Source organism: Anser brachyrhynchus, assembly GCF_964034855.1.
Source record: "Anser brachyrhynchus genome assembly, chromosome: 9".
Classification (NCBI taxonomy): Eukaryota; Metazoa; Chordata; class Aves; order Anseriformes; family Anatidae; genus Anser; species Anser brachyrhynchus.
Window position 1 is genome coordinate 12,019,447 of NC_137703.1, and position 18,758 is coordinate 12,038,204.

At 43.3% G+C, this 18,758-nt stretch overlaps 1 long non-coding RNA gene across 3 annotated transcripts in view; it reads left to right on the top strand.

Moving 5' to 3' along the window:
• Positions 1-18,758, top strand: part of LOC308199461 — a 54,708-nt gene that overhangs the window by 28,382 nt on the left and 7,568 nt on the right. Inside the window, exons 2-5 of one of the 3 annotated variants that reach the window (XR_013954666.1) lie at positions 7,688-7,811; positions 7,939-8,021; positions 13,262-13,358; positions 13,760-13,846. This is a non-coding gene — a long non-coding RNA (uncharacterized lncRNA). The remainder of the gene's footprint in view (positions 1-7,687; positions 7,812-7,938; positions 8,022-13,261; positions 13,359-13,759; positions 13,847-18,758) is intronic. The other 2 variants (XR_013954667.1, XR_013954668.1) reach the window with 2 other exon arrangements.

Genomic DNA, 18,758 nt, shown 5'->3' on the forward strand with positions numbered 1-18,758 from the left:
CCCTCACCAAAATAAATAAATAAGTAGCTAGAGAAAACAAGCTGCTAGTTCATAGTCTTCTGTCTTTCCCTTAAGGCATGAGGTAATGCCAAACTATTCAGCGTGTGATGCAACTGCCTGATAGACATTCAGAGAATCCCAGCAGCAGTAAAGACAGAGTTTACCCAAGCACAGTTTGGCAGTGAGACCAGTCTTCCCAACAAGAGGCTATTTAAAGCCACAATGCAACGCATTTTTAACATTTTCATTCAGCACAGGATTTAATTGCTCACTGACAAACCACCTAGACGTTTGTGCCAGTGTGTCTGTGACTGGAATTGTTTGCTATCTGTGTATTGTGTCTGTACACTTTCTCCTTTTTTGCAGAGCTGTTCAGTTGTCAACTGAGGTTCCGAGGCAGGAATGAGAATGCGTTCCCTTAGCACTTGCTGTCTGAGACAGGTCAGGAGGGGCTTTACCCTTTGGTCATGTCTTGCATCCTCCATTTTTCTACAGTTACTTCTTCCCAGCAGCCTTTCCCCTTCTGCCAGCTTGTTCACAAGTTGAATGGGATATGAAGATGTACTTAACTGTATTATCTTCACATAAAAGTGAGAAACTGTAGCACAGAGAGGTTCAATGTCTTGCTGAAGGATGTGGAGATGATTTTTGACAGAACCAGGAATAACCATGGCTCCTGACTCAGTGCCACCAGGATGATTGGGCCACACAGGCTTTGCTCTACCACAGGCTTTGCACTAGCTAGCTTTGTGGCTGCACAGCCACAGCACAGCCAGAGCTTTACAGCTTGCTTTTTATCTGTGCCCCTATGGGTTATGCTGTTACCATATTCACTGTAGCTATCTGATGGTAGCTCATGGATATCCATACACTTTGGTGTCCCAAGCCTTGAATAAATGTCACTGAATGCCAGAAATATTACGTATACTCCCCTTGAACAGCAAGCTATGATCCTCAGTGCTCTGTGCATTTCTTTCTTTCATTCTTACCTGCCTCATCGGAAAGTCTTGAGGTTGAGTTAATTTTACCAATGAAAAAACACCAGCACTTAAAAATGTGCTTAAGCTGCATCAAAGTCAAGTCAGGTCAAATCATAGGACTGACATGTTTTGACACTTTGCTGAGCCAGGGCCTTAATGTCTGTTGAACAGTTTGATATCCGTAGATAGGAGTAGTTTTGTGCGAGTCAGCAAAGGAAGATGGAGTTACACATGCAGATGGCAGCTTTATTTTGTGAGAACTATCCAGGTTGATGAGCCTTAGTAGTATCCTTTCGGAGATGTTCGCAGCGAGCCGGCATTTTCAGCAACTAAAGCACCTAAGTTGGATTCAGGGCAGCTGGATTCAGGTAACCAATTTGTTTACTAGTATGAGCTTGTGGAAGTCACTGTATCTGTCAGTGCCTCAGTTTCCCCACATGCCAAACGGCCGTAGTGATGATTGCCCTCCTCCGTGAAGCGCTCAGGAGCCAGGCGCTGCTGGTTTGCAGGAGGTCGCCACGGGTGCTGATCATCTGTGTACATCGGCAATGGGAAGAGAGTCCAAGAAATGCCAGGCAGCCCCGCTCCCTGCAGCCTCCCTCCCATCACAGCACAACTTCCGGTACTTAAGTATTAATTAACAAATGAGCCAGACCAGAAGCTCTTAAATGATTGGCTTGGGTGGACTGTCCATTCCCTTGAGGCTTCTAAGCTTTTTTTTTTTCCTTTTTCTTTTAAATCAAGGCAATGTCTCAGATGTGGTGAACGTGTTGACATTGCACAATATGGAACCACCCGCTCGTCTATCGGTGCTTTCGCTGCCTTAGCATAGGACGTTACTGCAGAAACGCTGCTGGGACACTACACTTCATGCCATCCTGTTGCATGGCAGAAGGCCAGGCCAGCACCCGGGAGCGAGTCAATGTATGAGATTAGTTTAATCCTCTCTCAGAGCCCTCTGATGGGGAGGGGAAGGACAAGGACCTAGTGCCAGCGTTTATTTTGTCCACAAGTTCAGCTTGAATAGAGAGGAGAAGGTGGCGGTGGTGGAGAAAGGGGAGAAAAAACCTTCCTAGAGTTCATTGGGTCTGGAGGGGTGCCAAGCCCTGGGGGTGGCTCGCAAATGGGGAGCGAAGAAAAAGGGGGAAAGAAGAGCGGAATGGTGATTAGAAATCACAAATGAAAGAATCCCAAGGAAGGGGGAGGAAAAAAAAAAAAAGACAAAAAACTTCTCTGCTTTTCTGAATAGGGGCAAGAAGGAGAAAAATTCCTTGCCTTTCTAAGGGTCCTATTCATCAGCAGACGCACTTGCTCTTTTGCCAAGGGAAAAGGAGCACCCTGAACAGTCCTCCCCTCTCTCCTTGGGAGGCACCTGCTGGCATAACTTCGGTGCAAGAGAAAATACTGTCTGTCCCCTGCTGAAGCTTCTTTTACAGTCCTGTTTCTTGCAAGACTCTTCGGTCTCCATCTCCTTTTGCTCCAGCCCCACTCTCACTGTTGTTATGCCTCCTTTCTGAGATGCGTGTGTGCATCTGTGGGCAGCTCAGAGATTGCTAAATACAGCTTCTCCAGTCTGCTTAGCCGTGCAGAATCACAGCATGTAGGAGGATGCCTTCTAATGCCTCACCTGTGTATTGCTGTCAATGCAGATCTGTTCCACACAGACATTTCCACATCTTAGGAGAAATCACCAACACACAGGATCCAAAGCCAGGCTGAGCTCTGCATTCTGTGAGCGGTCCTGGATGTTGGGGCTGTTTAGATCTCTATGCTGTTGGTAAAACGCAAGCCTCAGTCCCTCTGCCACTCTGTACACCTGCAGCCAGGCAGGGCGAGAGCTGTCTGGACAGCCAGGCTCCCTCCTGAAGGGCAGAGGGACTGTACTCTGCAGGTACTTGGACATGAGCAGCCCTCGGGTAGAGAGCCAGCAGCACACACAGAGGGAAGCAGGTATAGGTGTTATCCATAGCAGACTTTGGAGGGAACCCAAGTTGCTGCTTTACAATGGGTCTGTTTGTGGCCTTTTCCGCAGAAGCTGTATGCAGGAGTGCATTTAAGAGACCTCTCTTCCAGTCTTACGCCCCTTGCAGAGTTTATTTTACTCATGCCTCTCTTCTGCTGTGCATAAGCCCACAGTGACATGCAGAGACAGTGCACCTGTGGCCTTCTGGACTCACCAGCATTTTATTTTTCCCCTTCACATACCCTTCCAGCTATTCAGGCTCGTTTTTTTTTTTTTTTTTTAAAAAAAAGGAAAAGTGTGTTGTGTATCCTGCTCTCCCTCCTTTATGCATAAAGCAGCTTTAAGCTAGGACTCCTTTCCCTGGCGTGCATCGACTCATGGCCTTGGTGAGGCTCATGCTCCCTTTTGGGGAGCAAGTGTCTTGAGTCCCACCTCTTGCCATCGTGACGGACACAGCCACAGGCTCTGTCTCCCAGGTGAATGAAACCGGTGAATGTGCCTTTCTTTTTCTAAAGTGAGACACGCTTTTGTGCCAAGAGCCATCCGGGCAAGGTGCATCCTCCCTTTTCTCCTGTGGCACGCTGCCTAAAGCCCACCGCTCGGACCCCACTGGCTGCTGGCAGCTGCTCGGCTTTCCCCTTTCCGCCAGGGGCTCAGCAAGAAGACCCCAGCAGCAGCACCCAGCTCCCACCTCCCTCTCCTCCTGGGCTGCAGCCTAACAGGAAAGCTGGAGTTTTTTTCCCCCCTGCATCACCGCCGGGAGCTTTGCGCAGCGCTCGGACAGCCCCACCTGGCGGCAGCGCCACGGGCCGAGGGAGGGAGGTGGGAAGGCAGAGCTCGAAGGGCAGACAGCGGTTGGTGCAAAACGCCTTGTCCGGGGAGCTTACCCCGTAAGGGTGAAACAGGTTCTAGCCACTTGGTGCAGAATCTCTCGAGAGTGCAGGGGTGTGTGATTTTAATTATTCCTTTTTTTTTTTTTTTTTTAACCAGATGTGAGGTTTGGACCCGAATCCAAATCCGGATCTGAATTTCCTCCCGGATCGGGTTTCTTTTGTTCTGGGACCGCGTTTTAATTTGTAGACAGCTAGGAATACAGAAACACATGTTCCCTGGAAGCAGCCGGAGTGATGCTGGGTCGTTAAGTATCAACAGAAATGACTGAAATACCACATGTGAGTGCTAGTGGACAGAGTAACAATTTTGGAAAAAGCCTTGCTGGAGTGCTACAAAATGCAATTGTTTAATCTGGTAGGGCAGAATGAATCTATTTGGAAGCTGGAAGCCCAGTTCCTGCAGGCCCCGTTTCCTGCTGTTCTCACTTCCCTGTGCTATCTATCAAGTGTGCTTATTGCTTTAGTTTTTGCCTGTTCTTTTAAATGACTTTTGACTGTTTTTTAATGCATCACTGGGGCTCTCTGAGAGTACCAGAGCTGCAGTGGAGTAAGATATCCATCTGACTGAGAACCTGGTGGAAGGTAGAAGACGCCCCTGTTGCTTGCCCTTTCTGAGCTCCTTCTGATTCCTATTCTTCACTGTCAGCAGAGTACTGAAGTCCACATATTTCCATCGGATGTAACTTGGGAATCAAGAGTGCAGGAACTGTGTAATCCCAAAGAGGCTGTAGAGACTCTGCTACTAGCAAACAAGCTCAGGTTCTCTTTTCCATCAGAAACCGAACTGGGTGTACCAGGATCCCCCCCCCACCCAGCTGATGGGGCCATGTGCAGTAATACTTAAATGCAGCACATCCTAGCGTGACAATACAAGACACAGCTATCCTGGCTTTTCAATTATTTCACAGGAAGCTGTCAGGAACGAAATATTCCTGGAGCAGCCCACTGAGTCTAGCGTTTAATTCCTCTGTATATTTTTCTAAAGCAATCTCAGGTTATAACTCTCCAAGTGGAAATCCAGGGGGTGAAATTTGCTATATGTTTCCCTGGTAAAGAGTGTGTGTGCTTGAAGGAGGTGGAGAGAGAAAAGCCTAGGCTGTTTTCACTGCTCAGCTGTCCACTGAGAGCTGTCTAGAATAAACGTAGGTTTACATTGCATAAAAAGTGATTGATGCTTAACCTGTATCATTGTTCTGTAACTATCTTCTGGAGGAAAAGCATACCTCAGGGCTCATTCATAAACATATTGAACATACGTTATTTAACATATATTATTTTACATGTATGTAAAATGTGGATCAAACTTTATCGGTGTTTTGCATCCTTTCCCGAGCTATGCACTTGACTTGTCCTCATGTTGCATCTGTATAATTACTAAAGCAAACTTCCAGGCAGCGAGGAATCCCATGCAGTACAAATACACTGGTTGATTTTGGGGACTGATTTCAGATGGAGCTTTTATTCGTAGTCAGCGTTAAATCCTGCACAAAAATCAAGCAATAACTTATACGCTCCGTTATTTTGTCTGTAACAAGCTTCATTATTATTAGCCATCTCACATGAGGGGAACAACCTAAGTGTGAAAGCACTGCAGCCACGCTGTCACTGTGCTATGCCCAGGCCAAAAAACCCCGCTGCCCCTCTGCCGACAATTCTGCTTTTGGTGGTGATGGTAGTGGAAACCATCTTAGCTCAGCCATCTCAGCCCATACTGCTGTTCCCATGTGGTATTCCTGTGCTGCTCACTATAGAACAAAGAGGAACTCGGTCTTATCATTTTTTAATTTTTATTTTTCCCTAGAAGTGCTTTTTAAGTAAGCCAAGACCTAGAGATATTTAAAGCACGGGTATTCAGGTTCAGTACTTCTCATCTGGCTGGGAATCACATTTTTTCCACTGGGCCGTTCTTCCCTCCATGAGGCCAAGGAAAACCAGCAGCGCAGCACTGCACAGCGTAGGACCATGCAGGTTCCTGGCTTTGGCACCTCTGTCCTTGATGTTTGCAGGAGTGCCCGATATCAGATGAAGGCATGGATGTGCTTAGGTGCTTTACAGGGTGAGCACTGCTCTGCAGATGGGGGCAGCATGTTTGTCAGAGAGATGTTTGGGTGCTAGTTCTGTGCATAAAACAGAGAATACCTTTTTTTTGTTTGTTAACAAAACCTCTTCTCTGTGCTTAGTGAAATTTTGACATCCATTCCAGGTTTGTTCAACCAAGCTGCCTTTGGTCTGATTTTTCTTTCAGAAGGCTGGATTTTGTTCAGATTTTTCCTCTAACTAGATCTAGAGAATGCCATCCCCTCCACAGCAGAACAGTACAATTTTTTGAGTATGTGTTTTAGCAGGGTTTATCCCTCTGATCCATAGTCATGTAGTCTGGCTTAACACCTTAGCCTCTCACACAGAGGGCAGTTAGCAAGATATCTGCAAACTGTTTGCTGTAAATTCAAGGTGAGACCTATGTGTGTGACTATCAAGACTTTTTCATGCAAGAAACATTTGTGGGGGAATCCTGGCACAGGCTATCAACAGGGGGAGTTTTGCTGTTGACCTCTGCAAGGCAGTCATTGCACCCAAGGCCCCTGAGGAGATGCAGTGGACACAAACCAGGACCCCAGAACACCCTGTTCTGTATCCCATTGCTAGCATCTCGCAGCAGCCCATCCACCTGTGCAGCACATGGCAGAACCTCGGGATGGTCTGCAACCCATAAATATGCACCATGTCTTCCCTAAAAACTGGAGGTAACAGCAGCATCGTGACTGAATCACATCTTTTCGTGAGCTTGTGCACTGGGTCTGGTCGTGTTCATGTTTCTGTATCCTGCTGTACCACACTCCACAGATTACCTGGTGATCTGGCAGAGCTGCTGGATCAATCCAGGGAAGTTTTTGTATGCCCTCCTCGCTGGCTGTGACAGCTGCTTGGATAACCATCACAGCTCTATATCTTCCTAGCCATAAAAGCAAAAGCATTTATTTGAAAAGCAGCTCACTGAGGGTTCTTTATAAGGCTTCAGATTGATTCTGAGAGGCTGTAAAACCCTTCCTAAAGCTCATTAAGAACTCAGTGAACAAAGGGAGTTGCAGCTGTTTGACAGATTGTCTCAGGGCTGTCACACAGAGGCTTAACGTAACCTGTCGTGTGTTATTTAGGCTCATGAGTGATGAAGGAAGAGAAGTTTTGGAAATAGGAAAGGGAAACCATAATAAGCCAAGGGAAACCGTGTTCTGGGCTTTTGGCCGGCAGTGGCTTTAAGCATAGATCATTTAAATGGCAGGCTGTTGGGCTGGCATTAGACCTATAGGTTATTTAAAAATAGCAGCATCTTAATAATTTAAGAGAGTATGAGTATCAGTACGTGTGAAGTGATCAGAAATACACTGGTATAATTCCAGGAGCCTTCTGCTGCATGACTGGACTCACTGCAGTAGGAGAGGATTTGGGACATGTCTTAACAGTTGGAAAACATCTAGAATGAATGAATGGTGGGAAGATTTCACACTGTATTGAATCTGCATATGTAAGCACACACATTATAGCAAACATATATTGTTCTGTTCTGTTTTCATGTTTCTGTGATTGATTTCTAATTTATTAGGGGTTGAAAACTGTCACTGGAGGAAAAAAAATGGTTTCTCTAGTGTAGACAGAGGACTGTCTGTTTGATTTAAGGTCTGTTGTTGTGAGTGATGGTGTTTGCTCCCTAAAAGCTACCATACATGCAGGCAAACTTAGAATTATGCGGTAGACATGCTAAATGTTTATATGTTTTTCAAGGCTAACCACAAATAGAAAATGAAAAACAGAAGGGAAGTAAACTCTTTTTTTTTTTTTCTTTTTTTCTTCAGGCTTTCCTCTGGCTAGTGGAAGGAAACATCTCTGGGCTGGTTAGTGAATCACAGTCCGTGATGGAGGCCCCTGACCCAACCTGCTAGTCATGCTTGAAATTAGCCGTTGAACTGATCAGATCTGGTAATTCTGGCTCTCTGTACCAAAAAATGCTAGCACAGATTAATTATGTGCCCTTGCGCCCTAATTTCTGCTTGCAGCCCCATCCCCACCATATCTAGGTAGCAGAAATGCCTTTCTTAATTTCCAGATCACCACGCTGTCACGCCCTGAAGAAAGGAGGGTCGGTCCTTCATGGTCTCCTTGCCAAAGCTGCCGCTCAGGTTGCAAGATGTACGTTGTTTTTGCTTGTCTGCGTGCAGACATAACACCTAAAACTTCAAAGTGATAGCAAAAGTAAAATACAGGTTCTTCTGCTACAGAAGGTGTCTTGATAGCTCCTTGCTGGATGTTCTTTCTACCATCTGGCAGAAGGAGATGGTGCACATGCATGCATACAGATACCCACAGGCAGCCACTTTGCAACACTGACTGTACGGTGTGCAAAGACTTTTTCTTCCTTAAGAGGCAGCGTGCTTCACATTTCGTTTCATTAAAGTCAGAACAATTCATGCCAAAGGGATCAAGAACCTAATGGAAAAATCAGTCTTGGAAAATGCATATTTGGAAAGGGTTACTACCACACTGGGCGGTTGGCATTGCTTTGCTTATTAGATTTGCTAGTGCTTGAGAGTGATGGAATGCTTCAGCAGTGCAGTAATATTAAAGCAGCTGAATGGCTTGGGTTTCCCCTTTACTCCTAGGTGAAAGGCAGAGGAAAGAAATGCTTTAAGAGGAAAGCAGCAAGATGAGAATTTGCCGCTTGCCACCATCAGCTCTGGGAGGAATTTGACCAAAATGAAGGACTGGCACTGGCAAATATCAGCTTTGCCTTGGGGAGTGTAGAGTTAATTAGAAAGCCAGAGCCAGCCTTGCAAAAATCGCATCTGTGCTGTCATGTACACCAAGTAACCCAAAAGAATGTGGTTTGTCTCCATAATAGTGACTTACAGGGCCAAATAACACTTCTCCAAACCTTTGGCTAACAGCCATAGAAGTCTTCTTTAAACAGATGCTGTCAACATGAAAAATCATTATATGTATTCGTTTGGAGATATATATCTTTATTAATGTTCCTAACCTGTGTTACTAAAATAAACTCTTTTTGCTTTAAGCCTCACTGACACTTTGCCATTTCTGTGGTCTATTTGCCTCAACTCAATTTGGGTTCCCAAATCTGACTCGTCAAGTTCCCCTACGCCCTGTAAGCCTTTTCAGTGACAGCACCAGTAAAAGGGAAAATGACAACTCTTGAATTCAGCTTAATCTAATGTGGGACCAAAGATGTTTGGATGCATTTTCTCCTAACTGCACATTTTCAGCTTCCCTTGTGTTGGGGGTTCTTTTCGGTTGAATCATTATAGCACTCTTTTTCTGTTGTCTTAGCACCTGGTGAGGTGATCAGTACCACATCTCTGTGATGTATTTTATTAATACTGGGTAGTGATTGCTTAGGTTATAGTATCATTTTGTCTAGAATATAAATGGGCTGCTGTGTGGGGCTATCTTATTCATACTTTTTCCCTGATAAATTCCTGAATTCCTCAGACTTAATTTAGTCCTTGCCTCACAAGTTTAGTCTTTAAAAAAAGATAAGCCAGGAAAAAAAAAAAAGCAAATGGAAACAAACCGTTAACTATTCCTGAAATGTTTGAAGGTAGCTCTTGGCCTTTTCTGAGGGAAGAATATACTCAGGCCCATCTCTATATAGAGCGATGTTTTTTCCTATTAACTCTACCTGCCCACTGCTTGGTGCAGATTGCATCTGCGTTCACTTGTTTCAAGACAGCAGAAGCACTGGAAACCTTTCTTGCTTCTTTTCCAGACAGACCATAACCTGCATTATACTGTATGATCTTACAATGGAAGGTAAAATATGTCAGTGTGTCTGGTCAGCGCAGAGCTGAACTGCTGCTTTGTCTCCTGGGCGCTTGAGACTGAGTTGTTAATTTAAATTAAGACTTTCATTTCATCTCTTAGAAGAAACTGTTTTGCTTTCTTGGTGTACTTTCTTACTGAGCTGCTAAGTCTAAGGCAAAAGCTAACAGGTAAAGGATATTTTAAACAACAACAACAAAAGGCTGAGGCAGAGCTATTCAAAGCAATCACAAGCAACATTTTCTTTGGCATCAATTCAGGTAATTGTTGTGACATGTTAGTAACTTACAGTGAAAAAATCCAGGTCTGAGAGCAATGGTGATTAGATAAACATATCTTTATGATGGGAGCAGACCTTGTTAACAGCCTGTGGTATTTATGTTCCTCTCAGATCACCGTTTTATGATCAGAAGCTCTCCAGTGGGAAACACAACTGCAGTTTTTCAATATGCACCTGACAACACTTAGTTTCAGTGACTCTTTTTCTGGCTCTGGTGCAGACTGTGTGTACTTTTAGCCATCTCACTTGATCCCTCAGTGGTCCAGTTCCAAAAAAGCAGGGGTCTTCACTGTCTTTTGTTAGCCTCTGGAAATGGTGGAGTGGATCACCAGGGAAACCTGAGTCAAAGCAGCACATGCTAATGTGAAACAGCAAAGAGCATTTGCACGTAGCTGTCTTGTGTCTAACTGCTGTTCCAGAAAAGATTTCTTATTGAAAGGCAGCAAAGTTCAGGTATGGATTTACCAGGGGAGGCCTGGGAACTGCAGCACTGGAGATGTTTGTCTGGATGGGGTTGATCACCCATTGGATTCTGTGAAACTAGGACAAATAGCGATGAGCACGATGATGCCATGCCCTCAGTTAGGTTCACTAACCATTACCATAAAACACTTCATAAATGGATTGACTTGAAATACTGGGGTTTCTTCTTGTAAACAGAACCAGTCACAAGTAATTACCATCATTAGCTTTTTATGTTTATTTGAGACTTCTCCTTTTAATCACTGGGGACGGCCACAGATTTAAGAACTCTGCACTACTATGAACTGCTTCAGAGTTCGATATTATTTATATCCTGAATTTTGGGTAGTGTCTACCTTTAAGAACAATAACTGAAGTCAGTGAAATGCAAACAGCAATTTAACCATTGGGAAAGAAAATATTAATGAACAGTCTGTGAGCTCCCAAAACTTTGATTCAAGTTTCGGATAAGGGTTCAGCTCAATTCTGCTTCTAATTGAGTGTGCTTCCACCCCAACTGTGTCAATAAATAAATAAATGAATAAATAAATAAATCAGATCTCCAGTCTCTGGAGAATTCTCAGTAGACTGTATTAATTATTGCTATAGTATCTGATTGATCCAGAAAATAATTAAGGCTAGCCTCATAACTGGGAGTATTCGATATGAGAAAGCTGTAATTCAGCAAGGCCCGCCCAGGAGGTCTTGTACCTTCTGTGGTCACTTTGCTTCTGACTATAGGCACTTTTATTTTAGTGTATTTTTGACTATGATTACATTTATATTTTTCTATCTCCAAGAGTTAGTTTATACTTTCTGCTTTTCAGTCATGGTGGTGGAGCTGCATATTAATTTCAGATTTCCTGTATCAGATCATCTATCTCAAGACACTCAACTACCTCTCTATTTTGGTATCGCATTACAAAGCTGTGCCTGTCTTGATGCAAACTGTAGTAATTTGACTAAGCGTGGAATAACATGTTTGGAAGGTGAATAATACTGTAATTCCTCAAGAAAATAGGATCTTTTTGTTTCATACCTAATAACATGGAGCTGTATAAACTTAACCTGTTCTTGTTTACAGTCTTCAGATATTTTCTTGTAGTACCTCTGTAATGCAGGAAAATCTAGTCTGATGCTATTAATAAATACTAATCACTATTAATAAAATGCATGTCTAGTTTTAAGGGGTTTTTCCTTTAAGAATTATGCTTATTTTATTTTACGTTTAAGTCTTTTCTGATTGTTGCTAAATTCCAGGGATTAGGGACTGGTACTGCAAGACCAAAGGGAAAAAAAAAAAAAAGAAAAAGTGTACTTCATTAAGAGACTCAATCCTTCATTTCCCATGATAGTTATCAGAGATTGAATTGAGCCCACTAAGGTGGTAGGATAAGGTCTGTACCACACAATCCACAGGAGTAAATAAATATACATATTTTAAAAAGCTCATAAATTTGACTAAGAATAAGTTGCAATACAATCAGTATTTCCCTGAAGGTTGTTTAGTTGTTTAACTGTCAGTGCTGTTCTTTTTCCTTTAAGCTTTGGTACAATCAGTTCCCTGTATGTTATCCAACAGATTTTAGGAGATTATAGGAAGTTTCAGTATCAATGAACAACATCTGGCTTTCTGACATTCATGACTGTGTGGAGTAGAATTTATTCTGCAATTCAAGAACATCATTATAATATTTGTTTCAATATTTCAAAGAGTACGTCTGTTCATCTTCAGGAATTCTGCAGGGATATGTACTGTTTCCACTGTATTTTTCAAGTTGCTGTGGTAACAAGGAGATACCGCACTTAATATTTATCACGTGCCAGATCTCTGCCCTGATTATTGGCCCAGTTCTTCGAGGTATTTAATACTGCCTGAAAGTGTCAGAGAGCTGACAATTCACAAGTAAACCAGAGGTAACCGAGGGCATTTAGTCAACATCACTGTTGTGAAAATGTTCATATGCCTGTTGATAGCCATGGCAGGATAAAAATTCAATACACCTGGCTGCAGGTACATGCCACGAGATACAAGTGTCAGCCAGACTTGTTGACCAAGAGAAATCCAGTGAAGTTGTCCTCAGCAGCAAGAGAAACAGAAAGCAATAATTTTCCCTAATTTTTTCCCTATTTTTGTCTCTAATTTTTTCCCTAATAATTTCCCTAAATTATTAATTTTCTTTAACACCTAGAGATTATTTGTTTTCCAGCCTGCGTTCCCTGTAATTTGTACTTGGATTTCTTGGGCAGAATACCTGAGAGAGTGAGTGTCAACCAGAGAGGTGTTGCTTTGTGTAGGATCTCCCCAGTTACAGCCTACCTGGAACCTGAGCTCTGTGGTCCCATCCAGTCCTGTAGGCTGTGGCCCACAGTGTGTTTGCTTCTGAAGTCCAAGAAACTTGACAGTGAATAACTGTGGAATTAGCTAAGCACAGCTGAAAATTTATTTTTGTCAAGATGTTCATGTCTAGAAAGAATCCTTTATAAGCTTTGTTATTGCAAGTCTGCTATAAATCTGTATTATTACTGATCTGATGCTTTCATTAGCTATTTAAATGAATAATACTTAAACAAAAACAAAAAAAAACCTACCATGTTGAAGCAATTATAGAAATAGTGATCTTCTGATAAAGGGATACACCTGTATGTTATTTTTCATTATCAAGTGAAGCAGGGAAACACTGGCACAGTGTTTGAGGTTCTGGGAAACTGTTAGGTCCTGCACTGTGGTTTGCTCTGGGCTTCTTTTGTGGCCATGGGAAAATAGCTTGGATTCAAATATACGCTCATATTGCTGTGGCTCAGCAAATAATTACTGCATGTTGTCTGAGTCTTGGTAATTGTCTCAATGCAGGTGCTCAGCCCTCTCTTCATGTAGGGTCATGCTGCCTTAGTAAAACTTCCTCTACTGCACACTAAGCTAAGTCCTACCACTGTGTGTTTGCTGAGAGGTGAGAGCATTCACGGATTTGGTTCACCTAAATCCAGTGGTGCATGCTAGCTTACTGGTTCCTTGGGTCTTTCTGTCTATGTGAAGTCTACCTTAAGCATATGTTTGCCTCTGCTACATGATGTGCTGCAAGCCAGCTGTAGTGGCAGCTGTACTGGCTGTAAAGTGTTCTTTTGTTTGTTTTCTGATTTCCTGTAACTAAAACTCTGTCCTTCTACAGACACAAAACAGTATCAAGCACTGGCACACAGTGATCCTTTTATTAAAACATGCGGATGAATGCTTTGAAAAGAGAACACTAGCTGCCACAAAAGGGTAAAATGGGTAAACCGAAGGGTAGAGCATGGATTTAAGATAGAATCTGTGCTGAATTTTATCTTACCCAGTATGTTTTGTTGACAGTTTCACATGGAGAAAGCATTGGATTGGAACTCGGAATCCCTGACATGTGTGCTTGGTGGCTGTTCCAGACCAGGTGCTTGATTGTGGGTGAGTCACATCATATCCCTCTGCCTTGTGTTTCCCATGGGTAATTACATCCCACAGCTGTAAAGTGCTGTGAGACTTTCCAGCGAGAGTTAGGTGTGATCCGTTATCTTTAGAGTAAATATCCAACACATACTATTTACCATCACAGGTAATGTAGTTCCAAAAGCTTGGCAGCCTGCCATTAGAGGTCACTGTAGCTCTTTATGTACTAGACATAAAAAACTGCTCAGAATCATAGCAGTAGTCACTTACCTTCCAGTTCAACCTGGTTTCATGGGTGTTTGTATAGGAAAGAATAGCCTGGAGTTAAGTGATACATAAGTTTGCTGAGATCACGTCTGGGGAAGGCACATGTTGAATAAAGATCACCAGTCTCAAGTTTGGTTTCCCTAGTGATACTACAAATAGCAAAACCAAGCCAGAAAAGATTGCACGAGAGTGTTAAAACTGTGCTTCTCTCCGGTCATGAGGATGTGAATCTGTCCAGTTTGGCATGCAGGTGTGGTTTCAGCAAAGCATTAAACATGATCATGAGAAGAGAATAGCACAGATGGTCTAGCTACTACCGAGTCCCCTGAACTTGAGACCTCTTAATCTAGATGTGCTCCTGTCTCTTGTGGATTTTGAGATAAACCTTGCAGTTTGCTGTGATTTGTGTTTGCTACTATCATGTAAGAGAAATGGATAAATAACACTTTTGAAACTTCACAGTCCAGTAGGACGTAGATATGTGGGAGTGAAACATGAAATATGCAAGAAATAAAACATGTCTAGATGTGGTTGGTGCCATACGAATTCCAAGTATTAAACAATCTAGATCTTAAAGATGTTGCGGTAGAGTGGCATGAACAATTGTTATTAAGGTACAATTTTATTGTTTTTCATTGACAATAAACTCTGGCCAAACTTTCCTCTCTTTACTTGAGAATGCAAGACACAATTTCCTTGAACATTTGTTTTTACCATTTTGTGTTATAACCAAATATCAAGAGACATTTCTCTTCTGCTAGTATAGCCACTTGAGGTGAATGATGTGGACTTTACAAAAATGGTCAAATAGTGACAGTAGATAATGCAAAGGCTGGCATGTTTTCAGTCGCCTTTATGTCTGTTTTGTGGTGATTACCCAGAGTACTGGAGGACACTACCAAGCATCTGTATGGGATAGCGTGTACTATGTGGAGTACTGCCAAGTTAGAGATACCTGAGCTAGGTCTGAACAAATGGTTGTATTTGTGTTGCACAGCATAGTATCGTATGGAGCCTGTAGCTCTGCCACATCAGCCTAGTCCTGCAGGAGCCTTGTTTTCTGTGTCTTTCAGCAGCATTAACTTACCCAAGTGGAATAGAACATCGTGTTATTCCAGATTCAGGGGCACCTACTGTGGGACTGTGTAACCACGTGAGGACGTGCCCTCAACACACCAGAGCATTTTTCTCTCTTACATGAATGAGTGTTGCTAAAGATAGTGCTGATCAGCAGAGATAAATGCGGAGAATAAAAGTAACTCGTTTGAGTGGAAGTAAACAGAATGTGGTGAAATTAAATGTGCAGAGCTAAATGACAAAACCATGAGATCTTCAGTAAGAGAGTCTGTGCACAGATCCCAAAGATGAGCACTGTCTGTGATTAGACTGGGGGCTGCTCAATTCTGTCAGATCAGAGGTAGCCTGACTGCGTCCCAGTTCATAATGTTACAGAGAGGAGGGTGAGGCTGTGCAGCACAACCTGTGCACCGAGTTGGTCTATCGTTTCAATCACACAGCTCTCATGTCCTTGAATTCTTTGCAGTTCCTCGTGGTTTATTCTTAGTGGATATGTTCATCATCTCTTTGTTGTGAGACTAATGAACCTATACCAGAAATCCTGACAATGATTTGGAAAAATCAATGATGTAAAGAAAGGCTGTTAGCACTTAGTATGCTTTACAAGCATACTAGCTGGAAGGTCGTTGCTAACAGAAGAAATTATTTTCCTCCTGTCAGTGGTATGGCTGGAAGCTGTTAAAGTCACGCAGCCCTGTGCTGGCCTAAGAGAAATGAGTGGCATGAAACCTGCCAAGTTTTACTCAAAGGGCTGCTGTTCATATCAGAAACCTTGTCACCTCAGGGAACTTAAAGGGAGGAGTGGGAAAGGAAGTTCTGTTCTATCATTTACATGTGGCTGTGGGTTTTTATTTATTTGTTTATTTAAGCAATTTTCCGTTTTTAAAATGAACTGAAACATCAGCGTGCAGCGTTGATGCTCATAGGGTGGCTGTACTCTGCCAGTACAAATACAGTCCAGGTGTATTAGGCAGCTGACCTGTGGAGATAGGGATGTTTTAATGACACTGCACAAGGTACTGGCAAGATACCTGGAAACGAAACCGCAGTGCAGAGCAGAAAGGCTCTGGAAGTGATTTGAGTGCAGGCTGAGACTGTTTGGGATGAGGAGTCAGTGGGACAGGAAAGAATAATGTATGAAGACATCTCAAAATGAAACCAGGAGCAAAGGGAGAACTGGTCCTCGCTGGTTTGAAAGACAGCCGGGACAAATGTCATTAGCTCCTTCCACGTGATTTAATCAATGTTTTTGAGAGACCAGCTGGGCAAAGAGCAGGGGAGGCTGAGTGACAGGACTGACCCTGTGATGAGAAGCTTGAGAAACAGGTGTTGGTCCAGAGCCTGGGTAAAGGTAAGATTCTGAGAAGGCATAGAAGAACATCATTACAGGGGTAGGAGGAGTATAAGCATGTTTGAGATCCCTGTGGTGTCCTCTGAGAGGCTGGTGGATGTCTGTTGGGGCTTGTGGAGGACAGTTTTGCAGGCCCGAGCAAACCGCTTGGACTGCAAGTGGACACAACCTCCTACATTCTTTGGTACACAATACCTAGGAAAATCATACCCAAATACTCTCCTGCCAGTGGGTTTAGCATCAAGAAGCCACATCGTTCAGAATGCTGCCCTGCTTCACTCACAGTGCCTTTGAACATGCACCAGGCGGTTTGGCAGGAGAGCCAAGAGATACTGGAGGAATGCCTGCCTGAAGGGCTGTCCTGCCCAGCTCTGGTGAGCTCCTCCTGACCCAGAGAAACAAGGGACAAGAGAGCCACTGATGTCAGAGTTGGACTGAGCAGCGAGGTTCTCTGAGACTGTAGAAATAGAGCAATTTCTCCAGAACTCTCCGAGTCAGCATCGTATTTGGATAGTCTGACAGGCTTCCTGCACACCCGTGTATTCTCACTGAGCATCTTGAAAGCCTTTTGGCCAGCATCACAGGTAGAAGTTTCCTTCTGTTACTAATATTCTTCTTCCTGCACTTTAATTTAATTTCCCCTATCATTCCTTCTTTTTCCACTGCACATTTCCCCTTGAAAGCTGAGATTGCACAAACGGATGTATATTCTTCCTCCCCAGGTGCATGTAGCCTTTTCTCTACTGTTTGAAGAAGTTAATGTTCTGTCTGAAGTGCACCTGCAATTCCCATTAATGTAAGAGAGTGAAAATGACCCACTGGTAGAGAGAGAAGCTCTAAACTCCCTTCCTCTGACATCAGGCCTCAGGGGAGGAAAAGAAGGACACACAGAAGATGGTGGGGAAGTCTTCTTTCTAAGCAGTGGCAGCACGTAGGGTGTACTGGCTGCTGATTGAGCCTGCATTTCCAAATCCTACTCGTGTGCTTAAGCCTAACCTTGCCATTAGGTGCCTTACTCTGAACAGGCACAGACTGCAAAGCCCCCGATTCTTGCTTAGGGTGTTTAATCCTGTATGGTTGTTACCCACAGATGTGTGACTCAGATGGATAAGCTAAAAAGTTCTGCAACTCAAACTGTATACAGAAAGAATTATAGAGTGCTAGAGTGTAGTTCTGGTCCTCTGATCCAATAAAACAAATTAAATTCTGACAAAAGCTGTGCGTGAAGAGCAGTTCAAAAGAAAGTTCCAAACAGTTTAAGTACCACGTCCCAGACAAATTATTCTTAGGACAGTGAGTCAAGTTATTTATTAAGAATAATGTTTGTAAGGAAATAACTTCTCTATTTTTTCCTCATTTATCTGTTTTTTCCTAGTATAGTTTTTGCTTGCCAAATAATTTGGACAAGCACATGTAGCGTGCTTCTGCTTTTGTTCGTGCAAGCTGTTCCTCGTTTGATGTTTGTGGCACATCCAGATGATACTCTGGAAGGAGTGACTGAAATGTGGTAAAATGGGCACTGTCAGTAAGGCTTACAGAGGGACGTCTCATTAGGATGAGGAATAAGACAAACTCTCCAGAGAAGACCATGGGTTCCAAGTGGTGTTTTGCATATTGTGTCCAGTTAATAGCTCAAGCTCTGAAAATGCAGTGGGGACAAAGGGGCAGGGTTGGCCTTCTGGGGCGTGGAGGGGGGAAAGATGCAAATAGTGTTCTTTGCAGTGATCGTCTAGATTTGTCTTCCCCTAAGTCTTTACCTGTCTGCTTTCTAACAGGATTGTGAAAACCTATCTGATTTTTAGCTATCTAGCTGGCTCTGGTTACTAAAGATAAAACTGGTGTATAGGACAAGCTCTCTTCTATCTGAGCTGTGGATCTGTTTTGCCTCAGGTAGTGCAGGAGCTGACTCATGAGGAAAAGATGAAAGAATTAGGAAAGGACATTGCAGGTAATTGATTACAAAGTGGCCACAGGTAGTCTTCTGCTAGAGATGTGGATTTTTTTTTTTCCCAGACTGTGCATGTATAATATGTAGTGTCTTGTTCTGAGGGTGGTAAGGGCTGTGTTTCCCTTCAGTCCCTTGTGAAGTGGTTCGTATTAATGAGATTCTGTATTTTTCCTTTTAGGAGCTCCTCTCCTTCAGCCTCAGTTTCTCCCACACCATTGTGTGATTACTGCCTATCAGTATCCTTAGTGTACTCCTCCTGCTCTTGACGTTTCTTTCAGACCTCTGTT